The 24,884-nt window shown below is 43.2% G+C and overlaps 1 long non-coding RNA gene across 1 annotated transcript in view; it reads left to right on the top strand.

Moving 5' to 3' along the window:
* Positions 1-12,315, top strand: part of LOC128325251 (uncharacterized) — a 31,602-nt gene extending 19,287 nt beyond the window's left edge. Inside the window, exon 3 of the long non-coding RNA XR_008307330.1 lies at positions 11,359-12,315. This is a non-coding gene — a long non-coding RNA (uncharacterized LOC128325251). The remainder of the gene's footprint in view (positions 1-11,358) is intronic.
* Positions 12,316-24,884: the final 12,569 nt, after the last annotated feature.

Raw genomic sequence — 24,884 nt, 5'->3', positions numbered from 1 at the left:
ATTCAACCATGAAACACACTGGTTGACTCTGGGCCAGTTATCTCTCTGCCTAACCTACCTCAAAGGGTTGTTATGAGGATAAAAATAACCATGTACACCGCTCTGAGCTCCTTGGAGGAAGAGTGGGATATACGTGTAAAAATAAAATAAAATTGTTGTGTGATTAATTAATTAATTCATCATATTTGTACACCACCCCAAACTTTCATCTGTTGGCCCTTCATTACTTTACTACACTAATAATATTTTTATCATGAATAATATCCCAGGCTATCAGCAGCAAGGCACTTAGTCACCAGTTTCACTTCTTATCGTCATGACTCCTACATTTCAATTTGATATTGCAGGAAAATTGTGCTGATTGTAAGGTAATGCATTTCAAGAAGAAATGTCTCACTTCCTGTTGGTTTTTTTTTTAATTAATCAGGTGGTTGCTGTTTATAATTAATAAAAATCTAAACTTGGCCATCATCCAGGAGATGTCATCCAGCCTACTGTTTGCAGCTCCACAGTGATAAACTTGACATCCATATGCTTCATTGAAGCATACAGACATCTTCCAGCCCTACTTTAAGAATCTTAATGATGAATATTCTTTCAATAGCAAATAAATTTCATCTCTTTTTTCTTTGGAAGAAGATAAATATGTTGAAGTGGAGAAGTCCAGTGCATCTGTAACTAGAGAGAACAGTTCTGTCTAATACCACAATGGCCACGACTAATACTTATGTACCGCTTTTCAACAAAAGTTCCCAAATCAGCTTACATAGATAAGAAATTAATTAATTAATTAATTAATTAATTAAATAAAATGGCACCCTGTCCCCAGGGCTCACAATCTAAAAAAAAGAAACATAAGATAGACACCAGCAACAGCCACTGTGCTGGGGATGGATAGGGCCAGTTGTTCTCCCCCTGCTAAAAAAACTTTAGACAGATTTTGTGTGTGTGTGTGTGTGTGTGTGTGCGTGTGTGTGTGTGCCAAAGGGTCCTACATAGTCATGGGGTAAGAGGACTTTCCCTGTTTTTGAATGGTAACTAGTGAAAGAAAAAAAGAAAGAAAGAAAGAAAGAAAAGTAGAAAAACAGTTTTCAACATGAAGAATAGTAAACTGTGGAGTTTCCCAAGTACCTGCATTGGGTCACTCTGTAAACTTCATTGCTGAGGAGGGATCTGAACCCAGGTCACCCCACCCACCACCCACGTACCCCATGTCATAATAACAGTTTATCAACCACATCATACCAGAGATCAGGAGGAGAAGAGGAAGGCTTGTTTATGTGTCTACATGATTGCCTCTGTGTGCTTGTAGAGGTCCACACATACATACAGAAGCCTAGGACCCCAGAATGTGACTGTGCAAGCTCCATGTATTTTTATCTGACCAATGGAAAAGAAAGCTGCATTAAGAGACACTTAAAGCATTATTCACACACTATGTTCAATGCACATACAATCTGTGACTGTGTACACACATACAGATTTGTGCACTAGTAAAGTTATTTAGACATGCCATACATGTGTTCAGGTGTCTGTACATACGAACATGTTTTTGTGTGGATGACTACATGTGTGCATTTTAAAAGTGAACCTGGCTATAGGCCCTTCAAATGCAGTCTATAGGTAGGAAGTGTACTGCTGTACATGAGTTCTACATAATGTGAATATTTGTTTGCTCTGTGCATACATTCACTTTTAAAATGAATGCATGTACAGTAAATCACACAAAAACATGTATGTGTGTACAGACACCTATATATATTTACAATGTGAAGTCTGAATGGGACTTAAGAGATGTTTGCATTTGATATTCAAAATCACAGGTGGGATTGCCTCTGTTGAAGAAAAATCATGTTGCATCTGGAAATGAACATATCTATTCATTCTTGTAGGGCTGTGAAAAGAAGCAGTTGTCAATTAGCCATGCTACCCATCTGATCAATGGGCTGGATTCTTTCATTCCTCTGAAAGCCAAAGTTGCAGGGCCTACGGATTAAACAGAAGTGGCCAACTCACTGAATCACCCTTGATTTTTTTAGGGCTTTCTGACATTTAAGTTTCTTCAAGCTGTCTGTGCAGCTATTTCTTCCAGTAATCTTAAGCGGGGATGGGGGGGGGGAAGCCCCATCAGTATCACACGGAATGAAATTACCCTGTCAATGTGCAACTCGCCATTAACAGCATGGTGATTTCTTAGAAATATTCAAAATCTCCAAGGAAAAAAACGTGACAACCCCATTCTCATTGTCTCAGGCTTAATACACAGTGTGTAATAAAAGTGTTATGAAAATTAGCTAGTGTGCTCCCGGCAGCCACACTTCTGTCGTAAATAACTCAGCTCTTTAGATTACACATATATATGCCCGGCCCCCAACCCCCTCCAAAAAAAGATCTAATGCTCAGTAAGCTGTGTTTTAATTAGAAAAGTGCTAACTAATGAGCATCTAAATCTACCCAGAAGTGTGTTTTGGTATTAACTCCGAAATTGTAGGGTTTTATGAATTCATGTCAGACCCTTAGGGGTACATTTTCAAAGCGCTACACAGACTTTTAGCCATGCAAATCCCATTAAAGTCAGTGGGAGACGTGTGGCTGAAGCCCATGCAATGCTCTTAGAAATGATGTACCCCTTAATGTTATCTGAACAGGGGCTGGGCCTGTACACTTCTTTGCTTTCAGAATATTTTTAAAGAGAGAAGAAAAAAATGAAGCAGCAGCAGCAGCGCATGGGGGAGATTGTCTTCTAAGGGGCAAGGCAAATAGGACTTGGAAAAGTGAACGTCTTTGGAGGACTGCACCTCCTTAGACTGCCATTTATTATTGCATGCAAATATATAACCTTTTCATTCATTCATTCATTCATTCATATATATATTCTTTTTAAATAAAAGAGAGAGAAAACAGAGTGGTCTTGTACCTGCATTTCATCCATCCCCACTTCTTATTGCAGCCCCTGGCCCATATACAGTTCTGTTCCAAAATGTCCCCTAACCATCAGGAACAGATTTTTGGAGGGTAAGGGGGGACTGAAGAAGAAAGTGAGGCAGAAGAGCAACATTCGGTGAATGGATATTAGGATCCATGTCCATGTTGTAACATGTATTTAATTCAACTGAAAGAGGAAAACAAGAAAATATATTTCAATCTATTTCTAGTAGCCTTGGTGCTGAAATCAACAAGAATAATTTTATCTGAATGAGGAGAGATGGTCTTGTAGTAGCCAGCATGAATTGTCCCCTTTGCTAAACAGGGTCCACCCTGGTTGCACATGAATAGGAGACTACATGTGTGAGCACTGCAAGATATTCCCCTCAGGGGATGGGGTCATAGTTCAGTAGAAGACAACCTATGTGCTTGCACAAAACTGGTTTTCCCAGTTTGGTTTGAATGCAAACCAGATTAGAACTGGATGGGGTCAGTACCGCACTCCCAGAACCGGCTTGGGCTCAGTTTGAAGCCCCTACTGCACAGTAAAGAGGGCTAAAAACATTCACTCACAGCCCAACCCCCAATCCCTGCCACCCTTCCCCCCAGTGTCTAGTGTTGGCCCGGGCCTGATGCATGCCAGTTTCAGCCTTCTTCAGCCCAGTTTGGGCCATCTTGTCTTGCTGTGCTTCTGTGGCAATATAAGTTGTCGGCTTGAGATGAACAGGTAGCTTTCAACATTGTTACGCACCTCACTTACCACACACTGAGGAAGTGGTGTGCGAAACATCAGGTTGTGTTCATGATGAATGAATCAGCAAAGCCATTTGGGGCTAAGTGGGGTACAGACCCCACAAACAGTGACATGGCCCAACAGAGACCTGAACGGAATGCATACAAAACCCCGGCTTCTGTCTTTTAATGTAAAGGGAGCGAAGAGGGTTGTTCTCATTCATTCTACCCCCAAATCCACACATTCGGTTTAAAAAGTATGCTTCTGGGAGAAATATAAAGTGCTGGTTATCAGCTTTAAAGCCTCAAAAGGCTTAAGCCTGGGTTACTTGAGAGAACACTTTTCCCTGCAAGATCCCCACCGCTCATTAAGATAATCAGGAGAGGTCCATCTTCATTTGCCACCAGTTCATCTGATGGCCTAGGCCCTTTAATGTTAGATTATTTTTATATTTTTGTATTAACCACCCTGAGCCATTGTGGAACATATAATGGAATATGATATATAAATGGTATATAAAGGTATATAAATGGAATATAAATTCCATGGTATATAAATGGAATGTGTGCATGCATGAATAAATAAATAAATACCTGATTGCACAGCATGGGGAGTCTACAGAAGTCCATTTGTACTCATGTACAATGGGGCTGTACCTCAGTGGTAGGGCATCTGTTTGCATGCAAAAGGTCTCAGGTTCACTCCCTGGCATCTCCAGGTACAGCTGGGAGAGACTCCTGCCTGAAACCTAAGAGAGCTGCTGCTAGTCAGCATAGACAATACTGTGCTAGAGGGACCAATGGCATGACTCAGTATAAGGCAGCCTCCTATGTTCCTGTGTAGAGCCTCCATTCTGGCATTCCATTGATTGCATAGATTTTGGGGCGAGAGCCAGGAGGTACACATACATTGGGAGTGGAGTCAGGAACATAGGAAGCTGCCATATACTGAGTCAGACCATCAGTCCATCTAGCTCAGTATTGTCTACACAGACTGACAGTGGCTTCTCCAAAGTTACAGGTAGGAATATCTCTCAAACCTTTCTTGGAGAAGCCAGGGAGGGAACTCGGGACCTTTTGCTCTTCCCAGAGCGGCTCCATCCCCTGAGGGGAATATCTTGCAGTGCTCACACATCAAGTCTCCCATTTATATGCAACCAGGGCAGACCCTGCTTAGCTAAGGAGACAAATCATGCTTGCTACCACAAGACCAGCTCTCCTCTCAGGAGTAATCCTTTCCCCCCCCACACTTCATATGTTGTGTATACATGTGTTTGTGGTGGTGGGGATTCGTATGAACAGCCCTACAGTTCCACAACTGAAAAGCAGGTTTGTGCCTCAGCACTGCTTGGAAAAAGTCGGAGTGAGGAGCACCTGTAAGACTGCCTGAGATCTGTGGAGGAGCACCTCAATGAACACTTTAATTCAGTGTTAAAAACCAGCCAGGATGTTAACAGATGTAAAAATTAAAAGCCAGACAAAAAAGATCTTAAGGCCCTGCCAGGCATGGGGTCACCATGGAGCAAGCCCCGTCCACCCTCACTGCTGCCTGTCAAACCTGAGTTAGCAGTGGACCAGAGAACAGCGACTGTCATCATAATTCCTGGGTTTGGGCAGCTTCATATCAAACAATATAGAGGTCTTTGAAACTGGAAATCTTTCTAGAACATTTTAACTGCCATCTTTGACGGGAGTATTAGTTGTTTGTTGTTGTTGTTGTTTAAAATAATGTTCTGTTGTAGCCATCATCTGAAATATTATATTGCTGTAGCTCTTTCGCTTATTTTCTTCTCCTTCTTAAAGAACCTAGCTGCTCAAAACACATCCACATTCTGGTTTACTCTGCCGCTAAACATTTGAACATGACCATGGGTCCTGGGGAGATAGAAACAGGTCATCACTGAGTCTCAAGCCTTCCAGTGCAATGTTTAGAAGAGGTTTGGAGCAGGGGGTGGGGTTGTAATGATCTCTTTCTAGCACTGATGACATTTCACGAAATCTACTGTTGCTCTGCACAGCATGTCGCTGTCGCCAGAGAGTGTGATAAGCTGCAGAAGAAGCATCCATTAAGCAGATGCTGGCAGTCAGCAGAAGAGCTTTCCTGACCATTGTTCTGTTTTTTTAGAAACAGTCCATCCTTTCAAGACAGCACATGGGGCCTTATAAAGTAAAATCAGTGACAAAAAGACAGGTCCCTGGCCAAAGGAGTATACAATTTAAATTTCAACAGTGAGAGAGACAACTGAGAAAGGGGAGGAAATAGAGAGGCAAGGAAAACGAGAGATAAGAACAACCCTGCTGGATCAGGCCCAAGGCCTATCTAGTCCAGCATCCTGTTTCACACAGTGGCCCACCAGATGCCTCTGAGAACCTCACAGGCAAGAGCTGAGGGCATGCCCTCTCTCCTGCTGTTGCTCTCCTGCAACTGGTATTGAAAGGCATCTTGCCTCTGAGGCTTGAGGTGGCCAACTTGAGGTAGCCATTGATAGACCTGTCCTCCATGACTTTGTCTAAGCCCCTTTTAAATGTGAGCAAATGCGCTCACATGCTTTTGACTTTAAGGCAGTCCACATGACTATGAACTGGGCAGGACAAGTGTCCCAAGCAGCTCAGGGAGTTGTGCGTGCTCCCAATTTCTGATCATGTGTGAACTACAAACTTGGTAGGAGTGGGGGAAGTGATCATGTGAGAGGTGGGTGCAGGCTCAGGCAGCATTTCCTCCACCCTCAGTAAAAGTGCTGGGTAGGACGATGCTGTCGGGTCCTGCACCCACCTCCCACACAATCATTTCCCCCTCCCACCTAGGTTGTAGTTCACACACGATCACAAAACAGGAATGCTGCTCACAGCTCCTGGAGCTGGGTAGGATTTTTGTCCTACCCAGTTCATGGTCATGTGAACAGCCTTCGTGTTTCAGTTGGGGATGGGAATTATGGAATCAAGCCCAAGGGTTCATGGAAGTGATGGGCTTTAAGGAAGAATCTGAAAGATAAACAAAGGAAGTGGCACCATGGAAGTGTTCTGGGATGGAGTGCCAGGCATAAGTGGCAACGTGGGAGAATAGGCAGTGTTGTTTAAGAAGTCAGGAAGTGTTTCCACTACTGAGGGCAGAACTCGGTGCTGGAGTGGGGAATGGGTACATTTTATGGGCTCGGGGATTCGAGGGGCCCAGCCTGGGCTGCAAGCCCATTACCACATAGTGGGTGGGGGGAGAGGATACTAAACTATAGATCATTTGGAAGAATATTTCTACCAACTTATTTCCCCGTGTCTCTTATCAGGGATGGTTCCTTGAATCTGAAATGTTACACTGAGCCTGCAAGCGGATGACCTGTGCTTTTCCAAGGCATTTTGAGACAGTCTCAAAATGCCTTGCTAACTGAGCAAAGAGGCACCTTTTAAAAGTGGTGATTTTCTTTATTGAGCAGGGGGAGAGCAACGGGCCCTATCCAACCCCAGCACAGTATCCCTCCAGTGGCTGTTGCTGGTGTCTGTCTTATGTTTCTCTTTAGATTGTGAGCCCTTTGGGGACAGGGAGCCATCTTTATTTGTGTTTATTTCTCTATGTAAGCTGCTTTGGGAACTTTTGTTGAAAAGCAGTCTATAAATATTTATAGTAGTATTTGTAGTAGTACACCCTCTCTGCTGGTCTCCCAATACTATGCAAGCAGTGAGGAAGGTACGTTCTTAAGGACATCTAGAAGCTCCAGTCCAGATGACTGTCCAGTCTTGTTCGGTATTGGCGTTGTACCTAGACAAGAGCAGGCATCATTCTCTTCTCTCCTAATGTTTAGCAACTGGGGCGGCAATGGGACCCCTAACTCCTTTTGTTGACTGACAATGCAGGAGGCCAACAGGGCAACTTTGTGCAGATACACTCTTCCCACAGATGTCTGTACAATGGTACATGTATTTGTGTGAATTAACTCAAGGTTGATTTGAAAAGTGAACCTGGATACAAGCCCTTCAAATGCATGGTACAAATAGGAAGTTTACTTCTGTACCTGTGTTCAGCATAGCATGTGGATGACTGTACCTGTGTACAGATCTGTACACTCATCGTATGAGTGTTGAACATAATGTATGAATGGGCCTGTGGTTCCTTTCTTTTTCATGGACTGTTGTGGTTCTATACCTTGCCCAAAAGTCAGCTCTGCCAATCTGGGTTTTACAGCCACATCCAGACACATATTTCAGCCACAGACATTTCTCTGAATTATTTGGTTCGTTTTGAAGCTATGTCAGGAAGAAAAGCATCACAGAATACCAGATTTCATCACCAATGTTTCTTAGCCATTGCCAGTAATTATTTATTAAAAGGTATCAGGTTTAAACAACCAGAAGACTTTGGTCTATCGGGGGTTGAGAGTGTAAACCTGACACAATGGAAATGAAAGGGAATGAAATACATTAACCAATGATGTTCGGTTCCAGACTTCCAGTCATCTTGGGCTTTTATTTAAATTCATTGTGCAGTCAGTGAAACATAAACTTGGTTTCAAAGTGACTGCAAGAAATAGGAAAAATTGATATCTACTAGCTGAGCTTTCAGCCTCACAGACAAATAGTGTTCAGTCTTATAGGCAAATAATATTCTGTATATTTCATGGATAGTGAAATGAAATTGATAGAGTAGGTTTAATTTCCATTCCACATTTCCATCCTTATGGAGTGTCACAGATACCCTTTACTCAACTGAGAAAAACATACCCCTAGGCCTTAAGTAGACACCCAGAACCGACATAAGGTTCCCTGGCCTACAGCATTAATAGTCATAATCACTATCTGCTCCATCAGCTCCCAATCCCAGCTAGAAACAGGAAGAGTGAGCAGGTGGCCAGAGCAGCCAGTGAACTGGCCAACACCTTGGTCCTGCGGCCACCACTGTGCCCTCTCTTCTCCTCGTGCCCGCTCTACTCTGGTGGAGAAGAAGCAGTGGCAAAATGAGGACTGGAGGCAGGAGGAGGAGGCAGCCGTGGAGGCAAATGCAATCAAAAGCTTTGTGGTGGTGGTGGCCACTGCTACTACTCAAAAATAAAATGTTTAAAAAAAAATTGCAGTGCCATTATGCACAATGAAAAAGAATTGAAGAGGACCCTGTTTATTTATTGAACATGGGCCTCCTCTAACCTCATTACACCACTATCCAGCACTGCTAGCCATCGAGACTACTAGCCACCGATAGATCGGTCCTCCAAAAAATTGTATAAGCCCCTTTTAAAGACACTCAAGTTTGTGGCCATCACCACACCCCGTGGCAGAAAATAGGTCAGTTGGATTAGGAGATCCAAAGATTGTCGGATGTTGTGGCAGGATGCATCATTCCCTCACACACAGAACACCTTTCCTGTGTGACTTAAGCACTGGGCTATCTGATTTGTCCATGAAATAAATGGTGTTTGGGTCAAAGTAGGACTGAGCACAAATGAGTATAGTAGCCCTCAGATTTTGTGCTGGAAGGACTCTCCTGTGAGATACAGACTTTGTTCAGGATTCACACCATCCTCCTTCATTCTCTTTGTGAGTTGCCTGTTGTGCTATATTGTCCACACTAATTCACACAACGTCCCTCTACCCCCCCCATCCCTCTACCCCCCCTCCTAACCGCCCATATAAACAGTCCTGACTGTACTCAGATACTCATGGACATGGGCAAATATAATGTATGAACCATTAGACACTAAGCAATCACAAGTATGGATAGCAGTAAGTGATCATGGCAGCTGTGCTAATGCTTTTGTTCAGTTGTTGTTGTTGTTGTTGTTGTTAAGCGGTGTACTACATACTTGAGTTTCTCCTCACAACAACCCTGTGAAGTAGGTTAGGCTGAGAGAGAAGTGACTGGCCCAGAGTCACACAGCTAGTCTCATGGCTGAATGGGGATTTGAGCTTGGGTCTCCCCGGTCCTAGTCCAGCACTCTAACCACTACACCACGCTGGCTTCTCCAGTTTCACATTGCTCTTGTCCACATGACTGCATGCCAAAAGAATTTTAGGGTAGTTAGTTCAGCTGAAAAACATCGGGCTCATTCTCATGGACATATGGAGATGGGGTGGAGAGAAGGCACCTTCTTACCTTGTGCCTCTCAGACAACCAGAGCCTCCTCTGCAGCTCATGGATCCACAAGAATAACACAGTCGTGGTGTTCTCCTTTGCTGAAATCAGGGGCAGCGGCCTCCACATATCCCACAATGTATTGTGGGAGCAGCGGAGAGGCAGCCCTGATTATTGCAGCAGCTCTCCTCTCCCTGGCCCTGTTTTCCACAAAATTCTTTGGTAAAGCAGCCTGGGATCAGTTTAATATGTGCCGGTGCTGTAGACAACCCAATGAAAAGGGTAGGTCGGCTCTTTTTGTGTCCTACTTCACTTTTAACCTTGGTAGTGGATCTGGGCTACCCAGATTTAGCACTGCTGGGTTGAGAGGACTCCCAGTGCCCCAGATGATCACAGATTCCTGGGTTAGCCCCTTCCTATTCAGGAATCTGTGGTCATGAGAACAATTCTACTGTGTGAAGAGTTGGAAATCTGCTGTCCGATTCATAGGGAACACACATTCAACAACGGTATAACGACATATTAGCTATGTTTTCCAACAACAGAAGTAAGGGCTTCAAATAAGATTCTGATCAGCATTAACCATGTGTCACCAAATCAGCTATTCTTGGGAGGACTATTTGCTTGGAGGCAGGCATTCAGTTCAGCAGAGAGAGGCAATCTTAGAACAGTTCAGCCTCAACTTGAATTATGCTTCCATTTAGAAGCCAGGCCAGAATCAGTAGCTTTATAGGGCCAGAAGTTAAGGAGTTGGCTTCACCCTGATCCCCGATGGGTTGGCTGAAGTAATCCAGAGTAGTGGCACTGCAGTGCAACTGAGATCAACCAGCTTTGCAAAGTAGCACAGGAAGTAAGGTTTGATGCCCCTGGCTTCTTCAAGGCTTGGTCCAGACATTTACTAGGACTAAAGTTCCTATTCCCAAAATGGAAGAACAGGCATGTGTGCCATGCTCGTAATATGTGTGACATTGGGCCCCTGGATCCACCAAGGTCTAAGATACATAATTCTTCTCCCTTCCACTTCAAAAAGAACAGGGAAGTTTGCACAATTCAGCTTTCCTCTTCCATGTTATGAGCATGGCAGAGTGAGGCATGGTTGCTCATCCGCTATGGGAACAGAATCGTTGGCCTACGTAAGCATCTGAACTACATCTATAATTTTACCTCTCCAAATTCAGAATTAGGAAAGAGGTTGAGACTTAAATAGTTAAAAACAAAACAAAACAACCCTCTCCAGTCACAAAAGGAGACTTCAGGCTGCATTCGCAATGAAATGAAAGAAGAATGGGAGCAAGCATGAATTGCCCCCTTTGATAAGCAAGATCCACCCTGGTTTGCATGTGAATGGGAGTCTACATGTGAACACTATAAGATATTCCCTTTAGGGGATGAGTTTGCTTTGGGAAGAGCATCTGAGGTTCCAAGTTCCCTCCCTGGCATCTCCAAGATAGAGCTGAGACAGAATGCTGCCTGCAACCTTGGTGAAGCCGCTGCCAGTCTGTGTAGACAATACTGAGCTAGATGGGCCAATGGTCTGACTCCGTAGAAGGCAGCTTCCTATGTTCCATCTACTAAAATGGATTCCAGAATACCCTTCTTTAAGCATAAGCAAGAGCTCTGTGCTGATGGCTTTTGTTTCCTTCCAGGTATGTAGAGACGCTAATGAATCCCACATCTGCCAAACATGAAACGGGGGTATTTGTGTAATCTGGGCCTCAGGACAGCTCATACACAGAGAGAGAACAAGCACACCACATCCTATTGTTTATCAGCCGCCTGCTCCCTTCATTCTGTCAAGCTCACGTGGATGTATCTGTGTTTTCACTAGGTGGAGCTCTAGGATGGCTGTTCAAAGCCTCCGCATCAGCTGCTTCCCCATTGTCTGAGAGACACATTTCCTTTGTTTGACAATTTACAAATCATCAGTGAAAATGACAATGGGAGAAGTTGAGGGAATTAGCAAAGCATTGGCACACGGAACCTGCTTGCAGATTGCCAATTGTGTGAGCACCCATATTTTTTCCATTCTCCATCCCGCCAATTACTTTCCTAGATAGCAATAATTTGATCATTTGTGTGTTAAATGATACACTCCCTTCCAATGCTACGGTTGCCACCAGACTTGGCTGTATTAAACTGCAAATCATTCTCTTCTTAATCAGGGGTTGGATTAAATACTGAATTTTTTCACTCGGCTAGCAGCAAGGGCGGGGGGAGCCTTTCCCTGGAGAGAGGTGGGGTGTCATGGGATTTTTTAAAAATTGAATGTTGATCTGCCAATATGCCTAATTATTCTATCAAATCCAGTAATTTCTACATTACATTTTGGAAGGGAGATTCTCCTTAAAGATTATAATCAGTGTTGCATTGCTAGATCTTATTTAATCAGTCTAAAATCCTTTCAACCTTATTTTGCTTTTAATTTTATTTTTTACATTTTTTGTCGGGGGGGGGGATAGCATCATTGTACCCCTCCTCCCACATTCACAAGGCTGCATGGTCAAGTAGTTTTTTAGATGTCTAGTTCTAATCCCCCTTTTCCAGTTTTGTTATACTAAATCAGTAGGGGGAAATAAATAAACAAACACGTGTGAGCTTTTGCTTTTCCCTCGTCTTCCCCTTCCCCAACCGTGGTATGTTCTTTTACTCCCCCCCCCCCCCGCACACACTCTAATGACATTTGGCAGGCTCAACTGTGTAATGCTTGGCTGGTTTTATTGTTGTCTGCTCCCAGTGGGGAATAGTTGACACTGCTCTCTGTTTTCAATTGATATCCATTTTCAACAATATTGCTTTCTATTAGATTCCTGCACGGTTTGTGCCAGCCAAACTGAATATGTACCACGTTGACCTCCAAGCTTTAAATGCATCAAACAGAGAAATAAGCAAAAATAAAAAAAAAATAAGTGCACTTGCTTAAAACATCCCCTTTCAATCATGACAATGAGCTTACTTAAGAACAGACTGTGGATTAAAGCCTGTGGAATGAAATAGGCTTTCATTTATTTATTTACATGGGTAGGCTCTAAAATAGGGGAATTGATTGTACAGCAGGAAATCAACATCAAAACAGAAGCAAGATGCTGCCACCTGCATTAGTATATCATCATGATCATCATCATCATCATCATTCTCATCATCATCATTATTATCTATACTGCCTTTCAAATAAAAAGTTCCCCAGGCAGTTTACATGTAAAACAGCACATTATCTCCCACATTTATGCAAATACCATGCATGTGCTAGTGGTGGATTTCTCCTTGGAAATTTATCTCAAATGTTTTCTGTGAAATTTCTTCTTGGTGATTTCCATTTATTTCAGTGGGATGGATCACAGTGCTTACTTGATCTGAGTAAGGGTCACAGAGCTGCATGCAAAGACATCCAGAAGAGAATGTGATATTTACAACCTGATGTACAAAATGGTCGGTGGAATTGGCTGGGAGGGACCAAATATTCTATTTTTACAGACAAAGAGGTGTTGGATCTGTAACAGGGACTTTGATCTTTGTCAGGAGGTTTTCAACGGATTTGCTTAAGAGCAGCTTCTTAGATATTGATGAGTGATTGGTGAACCATTTAGAGAATGACAAAAGTCAATAGCAATAAGCTCATTTTAACTAAAATAGAAATGATGTCATTACCATTGTGTGAGGAACTAGCTTCTTCGTAATTAAAACCTCTGTGCTTGAGAGAAAAGGGTAGAGGAGGAGAAAGAGGAGGGGTGGAGAGCGAGAGAGATACTGCTAACATGGCATTAGATTTTATCGGTATATTAATATTGATTAATGTCACATCACATGCCTAGTTCTCTGTATCAGAGAAGCTTAGGGCCACAAACTGTGTGTATTATTCAAATAATTCAAGCATCTCTCCCTCTTAGTGAGATATCAGACCCATTTTGGGGAGCTCCCTTCCATTCTGCTCTTTCCTTAATAAAGCTCCCATCCCATAACAGTCAGTGTTGCTTTCTATCATCTCAGCATATGCACAGTACCTTAAATATGTGAACTTAGTGCTAAAGCAATGTTTCCTCAACTGTTGGTACTTAGGAGATCCCTTCCATGGCCACATTACAAGTGAAGACACATCACTCAAAATGTGATTGATTGACAGAATAAATGGTTGTTACAATGTGGGATAGCTCAGTTCACATTGATTCCCACCACCTTACCATGACCATGCCCTTTGCCCATTTGACCAGAGCTCAGGAATGGGACCGAGCATTCTTGGATTGTCCCACCTTTATCAGCTATAGTACAGGCTATGTCAGGGAATCTCAGGGCACCATTGACTCATGTCATCACCCATACATCGGCAGCGAGATAGGGAACAATTTTGTATGAGGCTTCACTCTCCTGAGGGGTGGGGGATGGTGGATGTAGTCAACATGGTGGCGTAACTTTTAAAGGACCACTGCAGCCATCTGGAGGCAAGTTTGGGAATCAATGTTCTAAATGGTCATGGATTATGTAGACAAGCTCCTATGCTGGATTGTGTCTTCACTGTAGTGTGTGTGGTGTGGCAGGACATCCTTATTTGGAATGAAAGAAGGAAGTACGTGAAATAGACAAATGGTCCAATGAGTTCAACATCATAGGAAGCATTCAAAAATTATCTAAAACATTCTAAAACAGATAATGCAGAAACATTTGAAGACCACATGCAGCACAAACATACAGTATTAAATATCTGCTTCTGTACCAGCTGCAACCTGACCTCTGTAAGTCATTCACTAGTAACATCCAGATTGGATTACTGCAACGTGCTCTACATGGGGCTGTCTTTAAAGACTGTTCAGTGGCGATGTGCACAAAATGAATTTTTCAATTTGTTTTGAATTCAAATTGATTTCTGAAAATTTGTTTTGAATTTGAATCACATTTGAATTCAGTCCAAAAGATTGATTCAAATTTGAATTCAGTCCAATAAATTGATTCAAATTTGACTGGAATTCAAATCAATTTGACCCTGTTTTGGTGCCTTTTTTTAACCAATCAGGTGGCCTGAATGCTTTAATAAAAATGCCAAATGGTTCTCAAATTGAATTTTAACCGAATATCAAAAATTCATTTCAAATTCAAATCAAATTGCCATTTTAAGGGGTGATTTGATTTGGATTTGAATCACTTGAATCACTCAAATTTGAGTTGAATCAAATCAAATTTGAATCAATTTGCACATCTCTACTGCTCAGAAGCTTCAATTGGTTCAGACCACTGCTGCCAGGATGATTGTGTGTGTTAGTCACTACACAAGTATTACACCTATCCTGCATCAGCTTCAGTAGTTGCTAGTTTGCCTCTGGGCCATATTCAAAGTGCTGGTATTGCCCTTTAAAGCCCTACATGGTTTGGGACTGGGATAGCTGTTGGACTGCATTCACGCATAATTATCTACCAGGGCCTTCAGATTGTTGTCTTGAGCTCTTCTTTTGGCCCTAGCATTGATACAGGTTCAGATGATAGGAACCAGGAATACAGTTTTTCCAGCAGTGGATCCGTGCCTTAGGAATGCCCTCCCAGAGAGGCTCTGTTTGTCTCCTTTGATTAGTTTTTAAAAAGAACTTGAAAATAAGCTTTCTTAAAAAGGGGGGGGGCGGCGTGTGGGAGTGACCTGGCTGTAATCAGGCCTCCGGTTTTAATTAGCGTTTAGTTGTATTTTATTCTATTTGCTATATTATCTGCTATTGTCTTTTTTTGTCTTTCTTTGCATTTTATTATGTTCTGTCATGTTTATTGTATTTCATTGTGGTTTGCTATTGCTATGTTATATTTTGTTTTGTTTTAAGCCACCTTGAGCAGCAGTGTGCTGGAGGGGTGGGATAAAGATATTCTAAATAAAATAAAATAAAATAAAATAAAATAAAATAAATAAAGGCACAGTAGCCATACGGGGGTGGGGGTGCGAGATTGCAAGCATAGATTAATAGGCATCCATTGCAGGCTGACATTCCCCTGGTAGATGAAAGTGCAAGAGAAAGGAAAGATGGGAGAAAGGGGAAGTGAGGAATCAGGTTCAATATTATTTTTATGTTTTTGTATTTTTAATTATTGAAGCATCTCAAAAACATATACATATTTGTTATTTATTTATTTACTTAAAAAAATTTATTTAAAATGTTTCTATACTGCCCAAAACTCACATCTCTGGGCGGTTTACAATTAAAATCATTTAAAATATTAAATCAATTAACATTTAAAATCATTTAAAAGATTAAAAACATTTAAAACCCAGTATTAAAATTATTTAAAACTATAAATCTAATTAAAAGCCTGGGTGACTAAATGTGTCTTCAGTGCCGTTTTAAAAGTTGTCAGAGATGGGGAGGCTCTTATTTCAACAGGGAGCGCATTGCAAAGTCCAGGCGCAGCAATGGAGAAGGCCCATGCCTGAGTAGCCACCTGATGAGTTGGTGGCAGCCACAGGCGAACCTCTCCAGATGATCTTAGCAGGTGGTGGGGCTCATGGCAAAGAAGACATTCTCTTAAATACCCAGGGCCTAAGCTGTTTAGGGATTTAGAGGTAATGACCAGCACCTTGTATTTTGCCCACAAATGTATCAGTAGCCAGTTCAATTCCCTCAACACAGGAGTAATATGGTCTCTCCGAGATGACCCAGAGACTAACCTGGCTGCCGCCTTCTGAACCAACTGCAGTTTCCGGACTATGTACAAAGGCAGCCCCACATAGAGCACATTGCAGGGATCCAGGCTAGAGGTTACAAACAGATGTACCACCATTTTGAGGTCATTCATCTCTAGAAATGGATGCAGCTGGCATATCAGCCGAAGCTGATAAAAAGCACCTCTGGCCACCGCCTCAACCTGGGACACCAGGGAGAGGTTTGGATCAGAAGCACCCCCAGACTGCATACCTGTTCCTTCTGGGGGAGCATGACCCCATCCAGAACTGGCAGATCAAAATCATCTTTCGAGTTTCGTTCCCGCACAATAAGTACCTCCATCTTATCTGGATTCAGCCTCAATTTGTAATCCCTCACCCAGCCCATTACTGCCTCCAGGCAAGTGTTTAGGGACATGGAGAAATAGATTTGGGTGTCATCAGCATATTGATAACACCCTGCACCAAATGCCCTGATGATCTCTCCCAGTGGTTTCGTGTAGATGTTAAACAACATCAGAGACAATACGGATTTTACCAGATTCCCCCCACCAGGGCTGTCCTTAGAGCATGGCAAGCAGGGTAACCACCTGGGCCCTGCTCTTTTAACCCCCATTAGAATTAACTGGAAGGGGGTCCTGCACTGGCTGATCTACCCTGGGCCCCGCACCCCACCAGGGCTCTCTAAGGACAGCCCTGCCCCCACCAAACCTAATAACCCACATCTTCAATGCCCAAAACATTTTTCTCTACCTCAGAGGTGGCTCCCCACCACAAATTTATGTGAGGAGTTGCTCCTCAAGCTTTCTTTCTGTCTGCACCTCTGAGGGAAAGGAAGTACCACAGAGCGGAGGTGACTGCAGAATGCTCATTTTCACATTGTCATCTATTTTACTTCTGAAAGAAGGGAAACTTGAAGAGTGGGCTCGCTAAAAGATGTTATGGGCTGGGCAGTTTCAAGAGAGAGGAGGCAGCCTTCAGGTATCTTGGTCCTAAGCAGTTTAGGGCTTTAAATATAACCAGCACCTTGAATTGCATCCAGAAACTTACTAGTAACCAGTACAGCTGATAGAGCAGAGGTGTACCATGCTTTGAGCACTTGGTGCCCATCACAACTCTTATTGCTGTGTAGAAAGAAACAGATACATAGCTTTAAAATAAATTGCCTCAGATTGGTGGTCTGACTGTGTAATTCAAACCATTGCCTCAGTGCAGAAGTGATTCCCTTCCCAGACTATTTAAGTGAAATATGATGCAATATCAATATTAATAAAATATTAGAGTTGCCAACTGACCAGAAAGCTCCAGTCTGCCATACTTCTGGGTCTTTAATAGCAGCTTGAGATGTGGAAATTTGATGATGAAGCTTTGTAGCACCATTCCCTGCAGTGGGCGCCTGGAAAAGGTATGGGAGACCTTTTGTGTATTTGCATATTTAAAGACTGTGCAGATTAATTTTGTTATGACAAGCTCCCAGAGTTTGGTCTTTGTGTGGAGATCTCCCCAAATCTTCCCTTGTTCCTTGGGAATCTGCTGACATTTAAGGAAAGGCTCCCTTTCTCAAAAGGCTAATTAGTCATTGAAGTGGCAGCTGTTGTATCATAGCAAATGTTCTGCTGTCAGCAATGGGCAAACTTCCTGATGCTTGATGTCCACGACACAGCTTCCCCCACGGTTGTGTATTCCAGAAGATCAGTAATGGCATGCTTCCTTATTACGAGTGTCTATATTTCAAAAGGGAAAGCGATCCTGTCGCTCTAAAAGTTTTAAAGTAGACAGAAATTCCACAGGTGGACTCCCCCCGCTGCTGAATGTTGACCTGCTTCATAGCTCTTAGTGGCAGGAGCTTGTCCTCTTAGAACCAGTGCTACTACATGGACCTCTGAGAGGGTCTTTAACCCAGAGGTTTTCAAACTTGGGTCCCCAGATTATATTGGACAGCCATCATCCCCAGCCACAATGGCCAGATCACTAGCTCATTTAGCTCAGTACTGATTCCCCAGGCTTCTGTGACGGCTTGCAGCCATGGTGAAATGTAGTAAGATTTCAAATTGCCTTCTTTGATAAAATATTTGCTGTGTGTTCCAGAATGTGGTGAGTTGCAATTTTACCATTCTCTTTTCAACGGACCACATCACACAGTACTGAGGGAAGATAGTCAATGGTTTGTCCAACCATTTTCAAGAAAGAAAGGTCACTCAGAATGGTCATGTGAACTGGCCTCTCCACAAGAGACAGACAATTGAACCTTTCAGAAATAAACTAGTGCTTTTGTTGGAGTATGGATCACTTGGCCTGACAATAATGGGTTGGGATATAATATGCTATCATTTTGAAGGAGACGATTTATGAATTCAGCACTGAGTCTAGAACCCTTCCTTAAGACAAGGAAGTAACAAAAGCACACCAAATGATCAGAACAGATATATCTGGTCCATGTGAAAATAAATACATGAAAATTGGGTGAGTAATGTGGGAATAGCCATAAAGAAAGCTTTTAATTATCAAGGTGAATTGGATTATATTAAGAGGGAGAAAAAATAACGAAGCTAGAGACATATAGTTAGATATGATTGCTCTTCAGTTTTCGTAACTAAACAAGAATTAGTTGACAGAAAGGAGAACGGAGTTGTTTAGATGGAGAAGTTATGATTGAAGATATACAGGTAGGGGGTAACTTAGGAAGCATTGATCACCATCTCATTAGGTCTGAAATGGCAGGAAAGTGAATGCTAAATTAGAAAAGGCCCCCAAACGGATACTGAAATCAGACCAGGGCTTCTCCTGAGAATGTGCTTTCTGCAGCTCAAATTGAAAAGGATATTAGAAAAACAGTGTGCAAGGCTGATCAGAGAACAGAAATAAACATTTCCAATAAAAGAATGATCTATAGCAGGGATTTTAAAACTTTATTCTAAGACAAGACAGACTTACCCAAGTGAGTAACGGACAAGAAGCTTCCCTAAAAGGTAATCCTGCCAACAACACCAATAGTCTTTTACTTGCGAAATCGCCCTCTTATTTTCTGCACCATATTCTCTCATATTCAAAATGCACCTCACACCCACATTCTCAAGTGACGTAAGTGGTGGGGCTGGGGCACAATTCTGGCAATTTCTCAGGCAGGCGGGAAAAATTGTGTGACATTTCTCTGCCTACTGGCAGCCACCAATTTCACCCCAGAATCGCCTCTCAGAATGACACCAAATTGTTACTTGCCCTGCCATTAGTGCAGAGTGTGACACAAACTATAAAAGAAAAAGAAAGAAAAATAACACCCACTGCCAACACCTCCATACAGTGGTAAGCCACCCCCCTCACAACATGACAAGAAATTTTACAAGAATGTCAACTCCTCAAATCAAGACAAGGCAAACTTGGCTCCCCAGCTGTTGTGTTGGAGATGGAGTTCCAGTGCATCAACCTTTTGCACCAACTATCCTAATGACCACTAGGGCCATTGGGAGCAGAGGTAGCTAGTGAGGGTCTCCTTCCCTGTCCCTGCTTGCCTCTGCTCTATGACCCCTGCTTTGACTCCTCAGGTACTTCCTGTAGTGAGTCAGTCCTCTTCCTTGCCTCCTAGAGAGAAGGTGGAAACATCTCTCTCTCTCTCCCTACCTATTCATTGAGGTGCTTCACACGATCAAAATGAAGCGCCTTAAGGTGGTGTGCGGGGAAAGCGGCTTAGCCTGATTTATTGGTGATTTATTTATCACGAATAAATCAATTTAGTTTAGACTCTACAGTGATCTCCATGTGTGTTCCTTAAATAGCTGCAACAACTAAGCTCTGCACTCTGGAGTGGTAGCTTCCTTGGTGCTTTGCTAAAAATAATCACAAACCCCAACATGTTGAACCACAACTGTTGGCGCAAAATAATTAATGAATTGCTAAATAATTAATAAATTGTGGCTAAGGATGTTGGGAGCTGTAGTTCCACAATAGCTAGAGAGCCAAGGGTCGCCTACCCCTGGCTCAAATTGTCCTGTTTCATTCTGAAACCCTTCAGCCCTTTTGAAATTTGCCAATATTGCTTCTAAGAACATTTTTGGATTTGTTGTAAATTAGTTAAAATATTTCTATCTTGCCTTTTGGTCAGTGCCAGCTTAATTGCTGATGACACCACCAGCCACACACCCTTTGTTGGCCACACCCCCTGATGCAGTGACACTGTGTGTATATATAACTGTATATTTTTTGTTTTTTCCATATTTTGGAATTTCCTGAATCTTAAAAAGCTGAAATCTAGGTTTGGGACTATTTTTGCTTAACAGTTAGATTTAGAGTGGGGCTCTTAGCAGCCACATAGGCTGGTTTTGAGAGGATTACAGAGAGTACATCAAGTTTCCATAACTCAAAGAAACACTTTCATGTTTAGTGCAATTCTCTCACAATGAACATATACATTTTGACGTGGAAATCTGAAGTTATGGAAATTTAACTCAGTGTTTCTCAGCATTCTTCCATTCTGCGAGTCTGAGAGATGAGAATGCAGGATAGGGCCTTTTATCAGAAACTTCCAGAATGTGGCACTCTTTGCCCCCAGGAAACCTGGATAACTCAGGTGGGGAGCAGTCCCTCCTCTTCTTTTCTCCCCACTCTCAATTGCAGTCTCCAAGGCTGCTTTTCATTTTAGTGGGGGGTGGAAATCCATGATGAATCATGTCTAGTTTGGCCCTTATTGTGCTGAGAACAAAAAACATGTATGTTTCTGGAGAAATGTATCAAGTAGATAAGGCGGTAGACCCCTGCAAGTGTTAACAGGGGAAAGGGCCCCCTACCATCCTGGGGAGCAGCTTTTATGAACACTCGTGGTAAATAATGACTCCATCCTCATTATGGGAAGCAGACGTTCCCCTCTGTCCAGATGGAGGAAATGCATATGTCTAACAACATGTGGCAAATACACCAGAGGTGCCAAGAAGCAAGAACGTAGGTGTTTCTAAAATAATAGTCCTCAGTAGTAGCAGAGGAACGTGGGGAGTGATTGGCTAGTGTCTCTTCCAGGGCCATTGCTGAGGACAAACAAGCAATCCACTCTTTGAATCCCAAGGATTCACAACTCTTTATGGCCATTTGCTTTTGTTATTCATATTTCCCTTATAATATACAACAATGGTGATCACCCTGTTAGATCCAGAATTCTGGACTACATGTAATAATGCTTCTGATTAAAGTGATGCATATTAACTAGGAGCTAGTATGTTTGGTGTGCTACCTGACACCTCTGACTAAATTCCAGTTGATCGTTCTGAGGGTCAGATCGCACCTGACAAAGGCTCTAATTGTCTTTATTGTTTTCATTATAGGTTTGAACCAGTTCTCTGGTTTTGCTAATGTTACATCTTCTTGTGTATGGCAGGAGCCTGTAAATTTACTGCTGCCATCTCTCTGGGAACCCTTTGAAATGAATTCTCTGCCTCCAGGGTCCTTTTAACCTGGATACATCAGTGGAAAGAAAATAAATGGGCTGCTGTTGAAGGGGAAAAACAGCCAAGAAGTTTAGGGGGAAGTGAAAATAAATAAATAAATAGCCGAGGATACATTTGACATATGGGACAAAGAAGTGTACTAACCAGCTGACAAAGAATTAAGTAGGTGATTAAAGAGGAATAGAACACACACACACACACAAACACACACACGTAGTTAAATAGGCTGCCCTATACATGTGAATTCTGTATATACCTGAAGAATTTGAAAGGCGACAGAGACCTGCTAACTATGAAAGCCTTTATTTCCTTGCACTAAATATTCTTACATGTTTCTCATTGTTACAGTTTGGCCTCTGCTTAATTAATATAATATAATATAATATAATATAATATAATATAATATAATATAATATAATATAATATATTTGTATACCACCCCAAACTTGTGTCTCTGGATGGTTTACAACAACATACAACAAATCATAACAGAAATTAAAACAGTTTAAAACCATAATTCTAGTTAAAAAGCTTGGGTGAATAAATGGGTCTTAAAGACCTTTAAAGGCTGTCAGAGATGGGGAGGTTCTTCTTTCAGCAGGGAGTGCATTCCAAAGTCTCGGGACGACAATAGAGAAGGCCCGTCCCTGAGTGGCCACCAGAGGAACAGGTGGCAACTGCCGATGATCTCAAAGGGCGATGGGGCTCACTCAAGGTGAAGAAGACGTTCTCTTAAATACCCTTAATAACTTCATATCATAAATGGCAAGCAATGTTTAATCACATTCACTTTCAGAAGAAAAGACGATGCATAATGAAATGTGGCCTTTCTGCAGATGCAATCCACGAACAAAGTGTTCTAGGGGAAAAAAAAAAAGAAATCTTTCAAAATCATTGCAACTTCTCTGGAGTGTGTGGGGCTGTGGGCTACGGCCTTTAAAAGCCAGCTGCAGCTGTATTTTGAGTGTCTGTCCTTTTGTTGCTCCGTTGCCTACAAACCTGAAGAGATGAAACAACTGCGTTCCTGCTGGCATGGGATCATTCAGTCTCCATGATGTCTTAATCTCTGGCCTCGCTTAATCGAATCCTAACTGTGCTGAATTGTGGCTGTTAGAGGTTGTGAGGTGGATTACAATGTACAGGATATTTGGAATCATTTCATTCAGGTCTTCAAATTAGTTTCGAGCCATGTGTTTGAAATAAAAAAAGCTTTGGCCTAGAAGCACTGTCTTGCGCTTTGATTATGGTGTGCCAGAGGAGTCTGTTGTTTAAAAACTTACCTGGAAGGATGATGATGACTCTCTGATTTAGGTCCTTCAGTCCCTGCTGTGTCAGTCGACACACTGCTTTAGTGGCAGCTCGATATTCAATTTTGGACTTGGAAGACAGATGATGTTCTCAGGGATGCCGTAAATATCCATGATGTACAGATTCCAGTGCGGATGCCATATATCTGGTCTTGTGGGAAAGCGTCCCAGATATGCAGCAGGTTTGAGAACAGGATCGGGGGCTTGGGTGAAATGACAATGCCAAATGGATTCACAAACTCCTACAGGCCCAGTGTCAGCATATGACACAGTCAGACAGTTGCTAGGGGCCCAGCACCCTGGCAGGGTCCACCTCTGCCCCTGGGCTCTCTAGGACAATGGATTTTTCTGCTACAAAGCCCATAACCAAGCAGGGCATTGTGGGGAAAATGTCATCATTCCCACCAAAAAATGGCGGCTAGCAGAGGGCCTGCCATTTTGCCACAACGAGAAGCTTTGTTGCTTCTGCCAGGTGTGGCAGTGATGGAAAGGAAAGGAATGGCGGGCGATGGGTGGTGGTGGGGAGACCCATCATCAAAGTAGTTCATGAAGTTAGGGGAGCCCATATGTGTTGCAGGGGCCTGATGGAGAGCCCTTGTTAACTGGGCCCCCTCAAACCTGAAGCTGATCTAACTTCATGAACAACAAGTGGGAAATTGCAAAGAATGTGCCACTTCTGGATTCTATATCTTGAATTTTATATATATATTATATATATACTAGTATTTTTAAGCCTGTTAAAATAACGGGTGCTAGTAGGCCGGTCCTGCCACCGCCGTTTCTCTCCCTTCTGGGTCGGGTCCGGTCCCGTCGCCGCCGTCTCTTCCTTTCCTGCGGCTGGGCCGGACCCGCCACCGCTGCCTCTCCCTTTCCTGCGCCCGGGCCGGTCCCAACACTGCCGCAGTTCCCCTCCCCGCGGCCAGTCCGATCCCGCCGCCGTCGCCTTTCCCTTTCCTGCAGTTGGGCCGGACCCGCCACCGCCGTTTCTCCCCTCCCCGCGGCCGGGCCGGACCCGCCGACGCTGCCTCAGCTTTCCCCATGGCAGGGCTGGTCCTGCCGCTGCCTCTGCCCTCCTCGCAGCCCGGCCGGCCCGCGGGCGCCGCCTCCGGCCTCCCTGCGGCCGGGCGACCAACTGGCCAACATGGCTGCCTGGTGCCTGCGGTCGTGTCTTCCTCTGCGTGTTCTGGGCATGCGCTCCGCGCATGCCCAGAACAGCCGAAGGAGACATGGACGCAGACACCAGCCTTGGCGACACAGACAGACACGCCAGGGACTTTATTATATAGGATATATCAGGTCAGTTACATCAAAAATTGCAATATATGTGCTTGATGGTGGGGAATATGTTGCGAATTTCAGCCAGTTTAAGTTCATAATATACACCCATGCCGCCAGAGGAGTTTATACTGCTTACAGATGCCTTTCCCAATGGAAAACATAATATAGCTACAAGCCAATAGGTACTTGCACCAGGATTTGTGTCTCTGGTCAATGTTTCATTTTTTTTTTTTTAACCTTACAACTCCTCAGCCTGGGCACCAGCAGTGGGCCTTTCTGGGGCAGTGGGCCCTTGGCATTTGCCCTAGGGTAGGAACATAGGAAGCTGCCTTATACCAAGTAGGCTCTTGGTCCGTCTGTCTCAGTACTGTCTACACTGACTGGTAGCAGCTCTCCAAGGTTACAGGCAGGAGTCTTTCCCAGCCCTAACTGGAGATGCCAAGGAACCTGGGACTTTCTGCACACAAAGCAGATGCTCTAGTACTGAACTATGGCCCCAAAGGATGCAATATGCTGATGCTGGGCCTTGT

The sequence above is a fragment of the Hemicordylus capensis genome, chromosome 4 (genome assembly GCF_027244095.1).
Source record: "Hemicordylus capensis ecotype Gifberg chromosome 4, rHemCap1.1.pri, whole genome shotgun sequence".
In the NCBI taxonomy this organism is placed as follows: domain Eukaryota; kingdom Metazoa; phylum Chordata; class Lepidosauria; order Squamata; family Cordylidae; genus Hemicordylus; species Hemicordylus capensis.
This window is presented reverse-complemented; position numbering and strand designations above follow the sequence as displayed.